We start from the raw sequence: 16,296 nt of genomic DNA, 5'->3' as shown, positions 1-16,296 counted from the left end.
AACAGATTTCTCTGACTCCCTGTCTCTCTCTTTCTCCCTGTCTCTATGCCTCTCAAATGAATAAAAACTTGTGAGCATATATTACACATTAGGTATGCTCAAGGTACTATAAAAAGGCTGGGAAATAATATGTGAGGGATTTTCAAAGAACTTATTGAAAATGCCTATGGTTGGGGGTTGTGGTGGTGGCTGTGTTGCAGTGCAACATGATTAAGTTGCCTCCTGCAATTCTGGCATCCTATATATGAGTGCCAATTCATTCCTGACTTCTGATCCGGCTCCCCGTCAATACCCCTGGGACAGAGGAGATATCCCAAGGATGTGGGACCCTGTCACGCATTTGGGAGGCCCAGATGGAGTTCCTGGCTCCTGGCTTTGGCTTGGCCAAGCCACAGCTCTACCTGTTGCAGCCATCTGAAGAGTGAACCTATGGATGGAAGATTCTCTCTCTCTTTCAAAAAATAAATAATTTTTAAAAAATAAAAGAAAATATGTATCATGGAAAAACTATGCATGGATTTAACATTTTGCCTTAAAATAAGCTTATCTTTTATTTCATTTTCCAAGAACTTTTTGAAACACCCTCCTAAAACAGCTGGTGCTGTCATTGAGATTACATTGTTGTGGAGGATACTGATACGTCAAACAATTATTACCAAAAAAAAAAAAAAACCCTCAGTGTTACAGGTTAAAGCTTAAAATAAATTGATACATGTCTATTGTAGAATTATTGAAATCAACAAGATCAGAAATTCCCTGAAGAGTGAGACTTGAATTAATACTCCATAAATAGGTAGGGGAAAGTTAGATGAAGCAGATAATGAAAACTATTCTAAGCAGAAGGAATGCCTATGCAGAGACATATTGGAAGAAGTAGGTGAATAGTTAGTGCTGAAAGAAGGTTGACTTGTTAAGATAGAACATAATATAGGAAGAATGGAGAGGAATGGAGGGCCCAACAACACCACTGGATTTTGTGACATAGAAAGCAACTGGAGAGTTTGATATAAAAGGTTCAGAATTTGAATTTGTACTGTGGGAATCTCACAGTGACAGAAGGATAGAGAAAAGATTTGGAGCGTACCCTGAGTAAACGTAGAGTGTTTAGTTAGAAACGTATTCTTATGATCCAGAATAGAAATGATGGACACTTCTGCTTGGTTGTAGTGATGAAAAGAGGAAGAAAAATGGAGGTAAAAATTATTACTCTTAATTATTAGATTAGAACTGGATAGTGGGGTTGGTTTAAGGATATAGCAAGTATGATTCTTTGAGTTCTGGATTGTGTCAATAACTGGATTTTGGTGACATTTGTAGGAAAGATTGAAGTTACATTTGTGGGGAGGAAGACTACATATTTAGTAGAGGAAGTATTAGATCACCTAGCTAATTAGGTAGTTGGTGATTAAGGTCTGAACCTCAGTCACAGAGTGTTGAATTAATGGATTCTGTTTTCTTATTGTTGTCTAACTACTACTGTTTTTGCTGTGTTAGTTGTTTAGCTTATATTATTATTTTCAATGATTTAGGGCAGTGAAAGGTAAAAATACTTTTTCCCAAAATGGTCAGATAGTAAATGTTTAGGCTTGGGAGACATATGGTCTCTGCACAATATTCAACTCTGTCCTTGTAACTGCAAAAACAGGTATAGATAATATGCAAATGAACGCATGTGACCGTGTTCCAGTAAAATCTTATTGCAAAAAATGGTGAGTATAATTTGCTAGTATTTTATTTGCAATAGTTTTGCTGTTTCAAATTACTTGAGATATTTGAGATTGTGTTGACATCTTTCCTCACAGTTCTTAAACTGTGGCTATTTTACCAGCACTTTTGTCAACTGATTAGAAATTCTATCCAGACTTGCTGAAATAGAAACTCGGAAGACAGGAACCAGGCAATATGCATTTATCAAACTTTCCAGATGACTAATGTTTGTAGAAATCTGGGAAGCACGTGTGAATTATCTGGGATATTTTTAAAAATTCTAATTACTATCCAGAGTTAATAAGTAGGTATCTGTCTATAAAGGTCAGCGAATGTTGTTTTTAGAAATCTTTATTTCTAATCTATTCCCCTATGCTGAGAGCATTTATGAAACATTGATTTTATAAGACTATCCTATACTGGGTTTGAAAGTGATGGGTTTCTCCTGAAATTATGTCAGTTTCAATAACAATGCACCTAGAGAGCTTACATTATGGGGATTAATATTTAAATGGAAATAATATTTTCTGATTTGGCAATCACTGGAAAATAATGTTATAGAAAATGGTTTAGCCTAAATAAATAAATAAATTTTAGAAAAGCTGGAGCTAACCTGTAGGTCATGTTAAATTTAATTTTTGTTCTCTTTTGTTGTTTAAACATTTCTTGAAATATCTTGAAATTTTGGCAAAATTCAAGAGAAGAAATTTAAAAGAAAGTTAACCTTAAGTCATTTGAAATTTATTAGGATGTGGAGTTCTAAAAAATACAACCATAAAGTTCAGAGTATAGATGAATGATATAAATGATATATATTAGTTTGAATTCGGTCATCACAAAAGCATGTGCACATGTGTTGATATTGCCACGGAATTTGACTTTCAAAATGCAGATGCATAGTTATTATTTATGACTGCATCACATATGTGATTCCACCATACACCCTTATTTAAATTTACTGACAGCTAATTAAACATGATCTCAATAGTGGATCTTTTGCATTCATTGTACTTATACTGACTGCTTGGGGGAAAATACTAAGAATTTCAATGACAGTCACCTTGTTTCCTTGAATTCACAAAATGAAACATCTCAGCATATTTTAAACTAATAAGATGCTAAACAGACAAATTCTGCCTATATTCAGTTATTTCAACCACTTGAAAGAAAAAATAACTTTTCTATTTGGAGTTTTAATCTTAGTAAAGATTATGAGATCGTCAATATATATCATGCTATTCAAAACATACTACAAACACTTTCTTTTTTCATTAAAAATGTTAGAGACTGATTAAACATCTTATTGATCTTTATAGAAAAAAATTCAGATCTGTAGCAGTTTCCATGACAAAGTGGCTCCAAGTGTTATTAGTTCCATTTGAAGTTTCAGCTGTAATAATGATGGTTAGTGTGAGTTATTCAGAATTCCCAAAATGCTAGATTTTCATTCCCCTTTAAGATCCACTTATCTCAATTGGATGTAAGGGATTCATGAACATTATAGATGAACAGTGAAAAATTGTAAAGAATTGTGGATAAATCATTAAACAGCAACTTACAATGAACTGAGGAATATGTTAGAAGAAATATATTAAGAAAATTATCCAATTAATTGCATCATGTCCACCTAGACTAAGGGAAAATCATTAGACAAAAACACCACTCTGCTAGGAATAATGGCATATCATCGAGGTAGAATTCTTAACAAAATCATTTGTATCATGTAAAATTCAAGACACAAAAGTAACTAACATAGTATTGCCATTTTTATCAGTGATACTTTCTATCAGTCAAACATGTTTCTTCAAATATGATATAATAATATTTTGGGGTTAATCCCTTGAGATTGATTTTTGACATAATTTGTACCTACTTAACTTAAATGCTTGCCTCTTTCTTTAATGGATATCACAACTGTAGATGCAGCTTCCACTTGTTTCCTATTACTAATTTTTGTTGAACCACTTCAAAAAGCAAAAAATAATTAAATAGTTAAAAGTGTGAGGGGGTGTGATGTTACCAAAACAGTCACAGTGTTATTGGTTTTGTTCCTTTATGCTTGAGAAATCTATAACAGTGACTTTTTAAGTCAAAAAAAGATTTTGTATAAAACCAGTACATCCAATGTTTGCTATTAATTCAACTTGATATTTGTATCTTTGGTTTTAGAAATAGAGTGTACATCAAAATCACTCTCTGATTCAGGAGGTCTGAGACAGAACTAAATAATTTAATTTCTAACAGGTTCTAAGATATTAATGATGCTTTCAGACCCCTCTTTTAAGTACTACTAACATGCATCAATAATAGAGGAACAGCCTATTTAATTTTACTGGGACAAAACTTACAAGTGACTTAACATTGTGTCTAACCTAGTCATAAAACCTGGATTTTAGTCTGAGACATGAGAGACTGAACCTATGAAAGGGCAATAGGGTGACCATATGTAAAAAGAAAACGGACTCAGAATCTATGAAGCTTAGAAGGTGAAATCCTAACTTCTGCAGCAACAGTCCAGAAAGCCAAACAGCTACTTGGGCAGTGATTTACCCAGAACGGTTGAGGCTTGCTTAATGAATCCCAGCTTCATTTTTTTGGTTCCACCTTCCCACTTAGGATCAACCTAAGAGTAAAATATGCTTCTCACATCAATCACAAACACTCCTTGGTTCAGTTGATCCTAGTTCCCCTTTCCACATGCCAACAACCTCCAATCAGAGCACCCCAAAAACCAGTTTTTCCACTGCCTTCCAAATCCTTTGCCGATTTCAAGTCTCTACGAAACCCAGCTGATAAACCCCAAAATATTAATAATACTAATAATCAGAAATTATTTGAGTAGACAGCAAATAAAACTGGAAAAAGTCACCGTTAAACAGTATTTTTCACTTTGTGTTTCTATGTGGGTGCAAACTGTTGAAGTCTTTACTTAATATATGCTAAACTGATCTTCTGTATATAAAGAGAATTGAAAATGAATCTTGATGTGAATGGAAGTGGGGAGGGAGAGGGAAAGGGGAGGATTGCGGGTGGGAGGGAAGTTATGTGGGGGGGAGCCATTGTAATCCATAAGCTGTACTTTGGAAATTTATATTCATTAAATAAAAGTTTTAAAAAAATGGAAAAAAATGCAAATTACCTGAAAAAGGAATAATATCAAGAATATATCAGCAATTCAAACAATTAAAAAAACCACAATCCTGTTAAAAGCAAAGGCTCTCAATACCTTTTGAAAGAAGAAATGAAAATGACCAACAAATATATATAAAAAAATGCTCTATATCTCTAGTCATTAGGGAAATGCAGCTTTTCGTTTTGTTCATCTTTATATTATTTTTTATTTGACAGGTAGAGTTACAGAGAGAGGTAGAGGCAGAGAGAAAGGTCTCCCTTCCATTGGTTCACCCCCCCCCCAAAATGGCCACTATGGCCGGAACTACGCCGATCTGAAGCCATGAGCCACATTGCCTCCTCCTGGTCTCCCATGCAGGTGCAGGAGCCCAAGCAACTGGGCCATCCTCCACTGCCTTCCCGGGCCACAGTAGAGAGCTGAACTGGAAGAGGAGCAACCGAAACTAGAACCCAGCACCCATATGGGATGCTGGTGCTGCGGGCAGAGGACTAACCAAGTGAGCCACGGCGCCAGCCCTATATTTTGTTTTGCTTTTTTTTGTTTCATTTTCAAATTTTACTATTTCTTTTTTTTCAGGCTTCGTGAAATTTATTTTTTATTGTTTTTACATCTTTAACACAGAAACTTTGAATTTCCATTTACCTATGGTTTGACTTCTATTTTTTGTTTTTGAGTATGATGGCACAACAGTTTTAATACAACAATCAGTCTTCACAAAATAATTTTAATACTTTGTGCCTAGGCTACCAGCATTCAACAGTCAAGTTACCAGACTTCTATTCTTTTTACTTGATTTAAAACTTAGTTTCATACCTCCTAATTTTGACTTTGATATGCTCTTACTTTCCTAAGTCCTTGAGATGCATCATTAGATTGTTTATTTGATATATTTCTATTGTTTTAATGTAAGCACTTATTACTATAAACTTAAATCTTAGTATTGTTTTTGCTGTATCCCACAGGTTTTGATATGCTCTACTTTCATTTCCTTTGATTCAAGCACTGAAAGGCAGAGTGACAGAGAGAGGAGACAGAGAAGGAGAGGGGAAGAGAGAGACAATCTTTCACTGCTGGTTCATTTTCCAATTGGTTGTAACAACCAGGGCTCAGCTTGGGCCATTCTCTACTGCTTTCCAGGCACATTAGCAGGAAGATGAATCAAAAGTTGAGCTACTGGGACTTGAATTATTACTCCAAGATGGGGATACCAATGTTACAAGCAGCAACTTAGCCCACTGCACCATAATGCCAGCCCCAACTGACATTTTTAACTTGAGTATATTAATTATCTAGGTCTGTGCCATTTTACCTAGTGTAAGATTATTTGAGAAATCGAGTTAGGAAATTTCACTGATCCAGAGTTCTATGGAAATAAGAGATTTGGGTCCAAACTATCTAATATTTTTTTCCACAGAAGCAAAGATGATACAAAGACTGATTTTTACTTTGTAGGGATAGTAGACAAATTGTTAGGAAGGAGAAAGTATACTAGGGGAGCATGATAGAGCTCATATGATGGCTAACTTTTATATTAATTAGATCATCTTGTCAGTCACTCAATGAAATATATAAAAATGATGGTTATCACTTATTGCAGTTTATCCCTTGCTTTCCAGATATTTATTAATGTAATGTTTTTATCAACCTCATTTTACAGATGAAGCAACAGAGATCCAGAGAAATTAAGTGAACTCTCCAAGCTTACACAGCTGGTGAGCAGCAGATGGGATGTCCACATTCAGAAAATAAACTCCTAATTTCTATACATTACCACTTCTGAAGGAAAATACATATTCTTCCCAAAATAAAAACAACAAAAATGAATTTAAATATATGAAACTTTTTTTAAAAAAAAAAAGCAGTGAAAAATCTTACACTGGCCCCTAGAAAGTGCTATTCCTTGTGGGGCTGGTAAATGAGATTACCTGGGTCTCTGTACTTTTATTATGGGTTTTAGAGCATATTTCCATAGATAACAGGAGAGCGGTTTCCTCTGCCTTTCTCCTGAGTGTTCTATATAGACTGCCAGCTGTAAGATTTCAAAAACGCATTCTTTTCTAATCCAACTCATAAAATACATGGTAATCTGCATGAAAATGAGCAGGACTGAATATGGAACACTCTTAGGCAAAAGATGGCAGGCGTAACTGAAAAGGCCCTCTCAATGCAGTCTGAATTTAACATTTAATTTTCTTATTAGCACCAGAAGGGCATGCTGATTTTCCACAGGTGTAAGCAATATACATAATTAATACCACACCTCAGGACTCCCAGAAAGCTCACTGGCCAGCATTAACTGTATACATGCTAGGCTCAAGTTAGAGCATAGAGGATACTAAATTTTGAAGTTTCAGCTATGAATGATGTGATTCAGATATGCATTTGAAAGATGTTATCATTTCCTTTTGCTTTTAAAGCCAGCTTTAAAAAGCCAACATAGCATTCTCTTGAGGAAAAAGAAAAAGCTATCATTAATCCACGAGCAGAAATCATGTAGACTGTTAAAGCTGCAGTGAATGTGAATAAAATTGAGCTGAATAATGACATTTAAAGTAAAACAGAAAGATCTACAATTTATTTGCACTTGCTGAGCACTGAATGCACAGTTAAATTGCAGTTATTTGAAATACAGGGTCTTTTCAAAAACAATTGTTTGGCATTAAAATCGCTTTCAGACTTGAATTATGTGCATCAAAGATATTGTCTATTTTTTGGTATGAAGAATGGATTCAAAACACAGTTATTCAGAAGGCAACAGGCTCCTAACTACCAAATTCAATTTCCAACATTTCAATAAATAGAAACAGAAAAAAGACTCAACTGGAACTTCACTCACATTTTGGTGACCTTACAGTGGAGTTCCACAGCTTTGAACATTATATGGTCTTTTTTAGTCTTTTCACCGTATTATTTCATCAACCCCTGACTTCTGCAGGATATGGGTATGTCAAAACTCAGTACACACACACACACACCCCTCTGAGAGCCCTTTCCTTTGCTCACATGGGAGTCTAAAAGTGGTCATGTGATTAGCTAGATCAATGGCAAAGCAAAATATTTTCCTTGTAATCCCCTTATCCCAGTCAACAATCCTATTGTAGATAAGGGTGTGAATGATACTACTGATGAGTCAATAGGGAATAATTTGCTTTTAATGGGAATAGATAGTATTGTTCCAACTTAATGTGAAAAATCAAAAAACCATCCCTACCTCCCTTTGACTTTCCCATATTTATGTCAGTATTTCTAAACTCATATGCTCCAAGATGCAATGTTACAGAATAATGATGGTGATTGGGGGGAGGGGTTAGTACAGATGTCAAGCACACTGGCAATTTTGTCTAATCACTCTTCTCTCTGGCCTACCATAAAAAATAGTAACTTAATCAGATTGGACCCTTGAGATATTGATGGAATTGAAATTTCTCAGAATTTATTTACTTTTTTATTTCTGGTCTGTAAACAATGAAAGAATCCAAAAGTCACTTTCAGTGTTCTTCCATGGGTAGAAATATTTAAAGAGTCTGCTATGAAATTTGAGCAGGTTGGTGACCTCTTCCTTCATGTTGTTACAAACACTGGAGATGGAGATATCCATGAAATCATTATTTCATTAGGAAATGAAAATGCTTGTTATTTAAAAAATAAGCTCAAATATTTTTGCCTTGGAAATGAAATAAAAATGGAGCCCCCTGCTCCACCCCACTTAATTGTTGAAATGAGAAAGAAGCTGGGAAAAGCTTTTATTTCTCATACTAAATTTATTGTTTTGAATTGCTGGCCAGGGAAAATTTATTTAATTATTCATAGTTGCTGGTTAAACATTTTATATTTAAGTTAGTTTATTTTTAATATTGAATTACAAAATTATTTATATCTTTTCATTTATTTGAAAAGCAGAGAAACACAAAGAAATAGAAATAGACAGAGAGGTCTTCCATCTGCTGATCCTCTCCCAAATGCCTGCAACAGGCAGAGCTGAGCCAGGCTGAAGCCAAGAGCTCAGAAATCAACCCATGTTTCTCAGAGACATGACAGGGACCCAAGACCTTAGCCATCAACTGCTGCCTCCCAGGCTGTGCGTGAACAGGAAGCTGGAATCAGACACAGAACCAGGACTGGAACCCAGGCAATATGGGATGCAGGCGTCCCAAGAGAAGGTTTAAAAGCTCATGGTTGAAGAAAAAAAAGGAATAATTTAACATTTTGTATATCAGATATGAAGATTAACTATATTTTTAAATGTCTATTGTATCATCAAACGAGAGACAATACAGCCCAGCAGCCTAGCACTTTAAATCAACTTTGCATAATTCAGCCCTGTCAATTATGCATTAGCTCTGTAAATTTGAGCAAGCTGATCTGCGTTTCTCAACACTGGTGTGCATGGCTCTGAGAATCACAGTGGTATTGTGAAGTTTAAATGAGGTAAATGGAAATTGCTGCCACTAGTGTGGCTGTAATTGTCATTACTATTGTTAATTTATTATAATTTGAAAGACAATCTATTATCAGACTTTGCAATTTAATAGCATAACTAAGACAAACATTAAGTCAGTAGGTAGTCTTGAATGATCCGTTGTATGTGATATAAAAGTTAATGGAAAAAAGGTTTCAGGATTCTCTCATAGATATGATAAAAATGTATTCTGATCAATGTATTACATCAAATGAATTATAAAATCCTCAATGTGTTGACACAGTGCTAGCGAAAAGCTTTCACTGAGGGCTATCAACTGAACTTCAAACCCAAATTGTTGCCAGATACACTCCTCCTTATATAAGGAGGAAGAATTACTAAAAGCAGAAGCTTTCTGCACTGGCAAGTTTGGGTTGTTTCCCAATAGCTCATTCACTTTTTTTTTTTTTTTTTTTTTGAAGGCAGAGTGGACAGTGAGAGAGACAGACAGAGAGGAAGGTCTTCCTTTGCTGTTGGTTCACCCTCCAATGGCTGCCGCGGCCAGTGCGCAGCGGCCGACGCACCGCGCTGATTCGATCCAGGAGTCAGGTGCTTCTCCTGGTCTCCCATGGGGTGCAGGGCCCAAGTTCGTGGGCCATCCTCCACTGCACTCCTGGGCCACAGCAGAGAGCTGGCCTGGAAGAGGGGCAACCGGGACAGAATCCAGCGCCCCAACCGGGACTAGAGCCAGGTGTGCCGGCGCTGCAAGGCGGAGGATTAGCCTAGTGAGCCGCGGCGCCGGCCACTTTCTTAAACAGAAAATCAGAATTGCAACTCTAGGCAAGTGCACCTTGGCTAGGACTTTTTCGCTATAATTATAATTTTCTATGAGGGCTATAATTATGTGGCATATCCTTAATGCTCTTCTTTCTCATTAATATTGACCTCAAGCCACTCTGACTTGAACTGTTATAAATAAGTCCCGCCAGCATCATCAAGCCTTTCTAACATATCATCCTAATTATATTGATTGTTCTTTCAATGGGTTTAAAATTCTTGTACTCAAAATAGGTAGACAGATGCCTTATTTGTACATCTTGGTAGCTGGGATGTTAATAAACAGTGGATATTCTCACCGAAATTAATTAATTATAATGACATAGATATAATATACCTTTTATTTCCAAAGAGCTACCTAAGGCAAGTAAAATACTGAAAATGATTTTTTCATATTCTTAAGGTATTTATTTTCTTAAAGAACTTAATGTATATAATTTTTGTATAATGCCCAAGAATAGAACAAAATGGTTAATAGTTTATTTTCAAAATGTGAAAATAGTTTACTTACAAAGTCTGAAAATTTGGAAGAACTTCCTATAAAATATTCTACATGGAAACAGGCTCTGGATGGAAGTAAAGTGAAACAAATAATTTTTGTTCAACAGTTTCCATTTTCATCATGCTGCTTCAGGATCTAAGATTTATTTAGTCTTTATGCCAGATGCACTTGTAAACAGCTGACTCAACAATATTCACTTCTAATGTAACATCTTTATTAATTTCCCTATGGTATAATTTTAGCATTAATAATACAGAATGAAGTTAAAGTTTGATTTGTAAAGCATGGCTGATTGAAATATAAATTGCTGAAAGATTTAAATCTCAAAAAGAACTGGAAGATTATTGGTGATATTAAAAGCAGAATTTGGGGGTCGATGCTGTGGTGTAGTAGGTAAAGCTGCTGCCTGCAGTGCCAGAATCCCACGTGGACACTGGTTTTAGTCCTGGCTGCTCCACTTCTGATCTACTTTTTGCTATGGCCTGGGAAAGCAGTTGGAAGATGGCCCAAGTCCTTGGGCCCTGGCACACACGTGGGAGTTCTGAAAGAAGCTCCTGTCTCCTGGCCTCAGATCAACCCAGCTGGGTTGTGAACCAACCACCTGGGGAGTAAACGAGTGGATGGAAGACCTCTCTCTCTCTCTCTGCATATCTGCCTTTCAAATAAATAGATTAACCTTTAAAAAATTAAAAATACAAAGAATTTGCTTAGCTACCTATTTGAATACAATTTATAAAGACATTTTTAAAAAATTAAAGTGCAAATAGTTCTAATTTACACAGATTTCATATACCTAAAATTAGATATTTGACATTTTCTCTATCTAATATCTGTGATACACACACTTTTAAGACATTTTATTTGTTTTTATGAAAGATTTTCAGAAAGTAATGGCAAACAGGAGGTATCCACCTTGTTTAAGAAGCTTTTGTGGAATAGTCACATTATTTTTGGTTCAATCTTCGATTTATTCTTTCAAAAACATTTATGTGGGAGGTTGCTGTAGGGCAGCAGATTAAGGTACCGGTTGGGATTCATACATGGCTTATGGGAGTGCTTGTTCAAGTCCCAGCTACTGTGTTTCCAATCCAGCTTCCTGCTAATGCACTTGGGAAGGCAGCAGAAAATGACAAGTATTTGGGCCCCTGTAAAACATGTGAGATCCTAATGGACTTCCTGGCTCCTGGTTTTGGTCTGGCCCAGCTCTAGTTGTGGCAATCTGGGGAAGGAACCAGCAGACAGAAGCACTTGTGCACTCTCTCTCAAACATATAAATAAAATACTTATTTAGTAACCTTCATTGTTCTAGTAACCTAGCATTGTTTTAGATGCTGAAGTAATATCTGAATACTATGTGCCATAATTATGCATACAGTAATTTGCATACATTAACTCTTCTCACATAGAAAAACTAGATGAGGATCTTCTGATTTGGGTTTTGAGATTGGGTAGTATGTTTTCACTGTTAGCTACTTAGACATAGTTGTAATTTCATAGAAATTAATATAGAAGTGTCAGTACTTGCTTAGCTTATTTTATAATTTCAAATATGAATATGCCTACATCTTTTTCCTAAAAACTTATTTATCTTCCAGCAAGGCATCTACTAAGATTATTTTGCAGTTGATATTGTGTGTTGCTTATTTCCAGTATAACCTGGAAATGTTTCCTTATACTTTATAATGAAAAAATAGAAATCCTATATTGAAATACTTGTAGGTTAATATGATGTGAAATATTTTATGAGTGCAAAATAAATATGGAAGGGGATTTTTTCAGGATTGAAGAAGGTCAAAGACAAGAATTCATCACTGAACTAAGCAAAGAACAAAACTATTGGAAATGTAAAAATTATGAAGATTCCATAAATAAAATATCAGTATGTATTTACCACATCATACTTTTCTACTGCACCCAGTAATCAAATTTTGCGAAGTAACCATATCTAATTATGATTATATTACCTGAGGATAATAATTGAGTTATGATAAAACATACTTTACAAAGAGAATATCAGGCTTAGTACCTACTGCACTAGATTATTCTGTTTGCATATGAAATAAGTGAAAGGATCCTTAATAAAAATGTGACCAATTGAGTATACAAGGAAAGAACACACCTCAGTTTGAGGTACTCATTAATGAAGGTTTTGTGACAGTATGACTGAAATTGGCAGTGCATCTGTACATAGCATAACTGAACAGACCACACCTGGAATATTATATTCTATAATATTTACATTATTTTAGGAAAAATAGAGACAAAACTACTTGTGTTTATAGGAAAATAAACAAAACATAAAACTACAACATAAATTATTGGTTAAAAGCATGAGATATCAAGTGGTCATGATAACTATATTCAAATATTAAGATGACACATATTTTTATTTGAAAACTGCAGTAAGATAGAATTCAACACCATTAAAAATTCTTAACTGTTCAAACTGACTGAAGTTGTGATTGGTTGCTTCAAAATAAGAGATATTTCCAATAATAATTATATAACCTTAATTTAATAAACACCTGTTTAAATGCTGGGAAGAAAAATCAAGTGTTAAATGAGTGGCTGAATCACAGGACCAGTAATCTTTTAGTAATGAAATCCTTTCATGGTTAAAGCACTAAAAATGGAGGTATTTTCCAGTAGCAGGTAAATTGAATGAGATAAAGGGAAGAAGCAAATGTTAACCTGTGTATTAAAAGTATGAATGAGGAAAAGGAACACATTAAAGAGACGAAGAGGAGAGGATGTTTGCAGCAATAGTTAATATGCCTCTTGAGATGCTCGCATCCCCTTTCTAAGTGCCTTGAGTCCTGGTTACTCTGCTTCCAATCCTGCAAGTCTATACGGGGAGGCAGTAGATGATGACTCGTTACTTGGGTTAGGGTCACCCATGTGGGAGACTCATATTGAGCTCCAGGCTGTTAGCTTCAGCTTGGCTCAGCACCAGTTCTTGTGGCATTTGAGGAGTGAACCAGCAGACTGAAAATCTCTGCATTTCTTTGCCATCTATTTTTCTTTTCAAGTACAAAGTGAACATAAATAAATAAGTAAAAATTTTAAAAAGTGAATGAATGGATAAGCTCATTAAAAAAGATAAAGATGAAAAAAATACATAGATGCATAATCAAGACCATGTAGTTCCCTAAACCAAGGTATGAGAAAATTTTGAGGATATCACCAAATCATTCACTTTTTCTTTTTTTCATTTGACAAAGACTTATTAAATTTTATTGTTTTCAATGAACTGTGAAGCACTGGGGATTTTGCATTAATCAACACAAATACAGTGTCTGCTCTCTTGCTATTTTTATTTTAGAGACGGTGATAAAGATTATGCAACAATTCGGGACATGCTCAAGCTGACTTACCTCAAACGGTAGAGTTAGAAACATACCAGGGGATTCCAATACAATCCCATCAAGGTGGCATGTACCAATGCCATCTCACTAGTCCCAGTGTTCAATTTCTGTTCACAATTGATCATAATGATAGGACTAAGAACCAAAGGGATCACATAAACAAGAATAGTGTCTGCAAATACTAGCTGATAGAATCAAAAAGGGAGAGAACGATCCAACATGGGAAGTGAGATACACAGCAGACCCATAGAATGGAAGATGTCCTAAACAACACTCTGGCCTCAGAATCAGCCCTTAAGGCATGCGGATCCGGCTGAAATGCCCATGAAAGTATTCCAGGCATGGAAAGCCAAGACACTCTGGGGAAAAAAACAAACAAACAAAACAAAACAAAACAAAACAAAACAAAAAAAAAAAACCACCTAAATGAAAGATCTCCGCGAGTGAGATCCCAGTGGAAAGAACGGGTCATCAAAGAAGGAGGTACCTTTCTCTGAAGGGAGGAGAGAACTTCCACTTTGACCATGGCCTTGTCTAAAAATGATCAGAGTCGGTGACCTCAAAAGGCTTCCATAGCCTTGGCAGCTCATGACAAGAGCCTAGGGTGCTTACTGATGCCATAAACAAGAGTGTCAATTTGTTAAGTCAACAACAGGAGTCACTGTGCACTTACTCCTCATGTAGGATCTTTGTCCTTAGTGTGCTGTACATTGAGATTTAATGCTATAACTAGTACTCAAACAGTATTTGTCACTTTATGTTTCTGTGTGGGAGCAAACTGTTGAAATCTTTACTTAATGTATGCTAAACTGATCTTCTGTATATAAAGAGAAATGAAAATGAATCTTGATGTGAATGGAAGGGGAGAGGGAGTGGGAAAGGGGAGGGTTGCGGGTGGGAGGGACGTTATGGGGGGGAAGCCATTGTAATCCATAAGCTGTACTTTGGAAATTTATATTCATTAAATAAAAGTTAAAAAAATGCATCTAAAAATATTATGCAACAAATTTTTAAAATTCATCATTTACTGATAATAGCAACATAAAAAATACGTAAACTGAAGTTACAAAAAACTACAAGGAGTCATGGATTAAGGAAGGAGTATCTCACCCTACATATATATATTAAGATTTCTTTGACCATGTAATATTTAAATTGAAAATTGAGGTGTATGAAGGAAGTAGTTAGGCAAAATATTTGGGTGGAGGGAGAGTTTGCTAAAGGAAATGAAAAGAGACAGTGTGGGTATAATGAAAGAATTTGAAAAGATTCTTGAACTGGTGAGATTTGGGACTTTCACTGTACTCTTATGAAAAGTCACCTTAAATGGGAATAGCACCAATCTGTATTTTTAAAATCACTCTGGGTGCAGTTTGGGGAACCTTCAGACCACAATGTAGGAAGGAGAAAAAGGAGAATGTCTTGAGGATAGCTAAGACATAACTATAGTTTTTCTGGCAAGAAACTGTGGTAATTTGGCCAAGGAAAGAAGCAGTAGAAATGGAGTAAATACATTACCTTTGAGAGATATATAAAAAAGGACTTTCAATTGGAAAGAAAGAAAGGAGACAAGAGGAAATTATACTTGCTGGAAAGCGAAGCAATGAGATTGGAAATAAGGCTTCTAGCGAGACAGAGGAAGATGGAACACGGAGCTCTGAAATACACAGGCAACAAAAATGAGTGGGTGGTTAGGTGCTTTATAAAAGAACTGTCAACTTTTCAAAGTGAATTACAACACTCTTTTTTTTTTTTTTTTCCCTGGAGACTACTCTTTTATTACATTTGAAAGAGAGCACAGTTTACATTCCATCTGTGTAGCATGAAGGTAAAGTGGGCAGCAGGATAGCTAAGGGCCTCCTCATTCTCCATCCATGCATTGGGTCACCGGAGGTGTGGAGGACAGTGTATGACCTATTGAAACTCTGGCACCATTTTTGCAACACCTGAATTATCACTATAGGAATCCTACTCAAATGCTAACCTGGAATTACTCTGGCTTTTGAGTCTCAACTCGATTATATCTTTAAATGATATGGTTCTAAAACCAGTGCTTAAAAAGGAAATTGAACACATATTTGAAAAAAGGCTAGTGCGGAGAGGAAAGGTGAAGAGTGCTTGATGAGAGAAATACAAATAACAGGGATAATGACATATAAAAGCATCATCAGTTGCTCAACAACAATTTCAGGAGAGTTTCAGTGACCAAGTGTCGCTGAGAAAATTTAAAGGGAACTTTCAAAAGCTTCCATCACTTCTGGCTGTTAACACTGACCATACATTAGAAAATAAAATAAATCCCAACCAATAAAAATATCAAACCATTGGAATTTTATGCAGTATTTTGATTTTA

The sequence above is a fragment of the Oryctolagus cuniculus genome, chromosome 2 (genome assembly GCF_964237555.1).
Source record: "Oryctolagus cuniculus chromosome 2, mOryCun1.1, whole genome shotgun sequence".
Lineage (NCBI taxonomy): Eukaryota > Metazoa > Chordata > Mammalia > Lagomorpha > Leporidae > Oryctolagus > Oryctolagus cuniculus.
The sequence above is the reverse complement of the archived record's forward strand: the minus strand, read 5'-3'. Positions refer to the sequence as shown.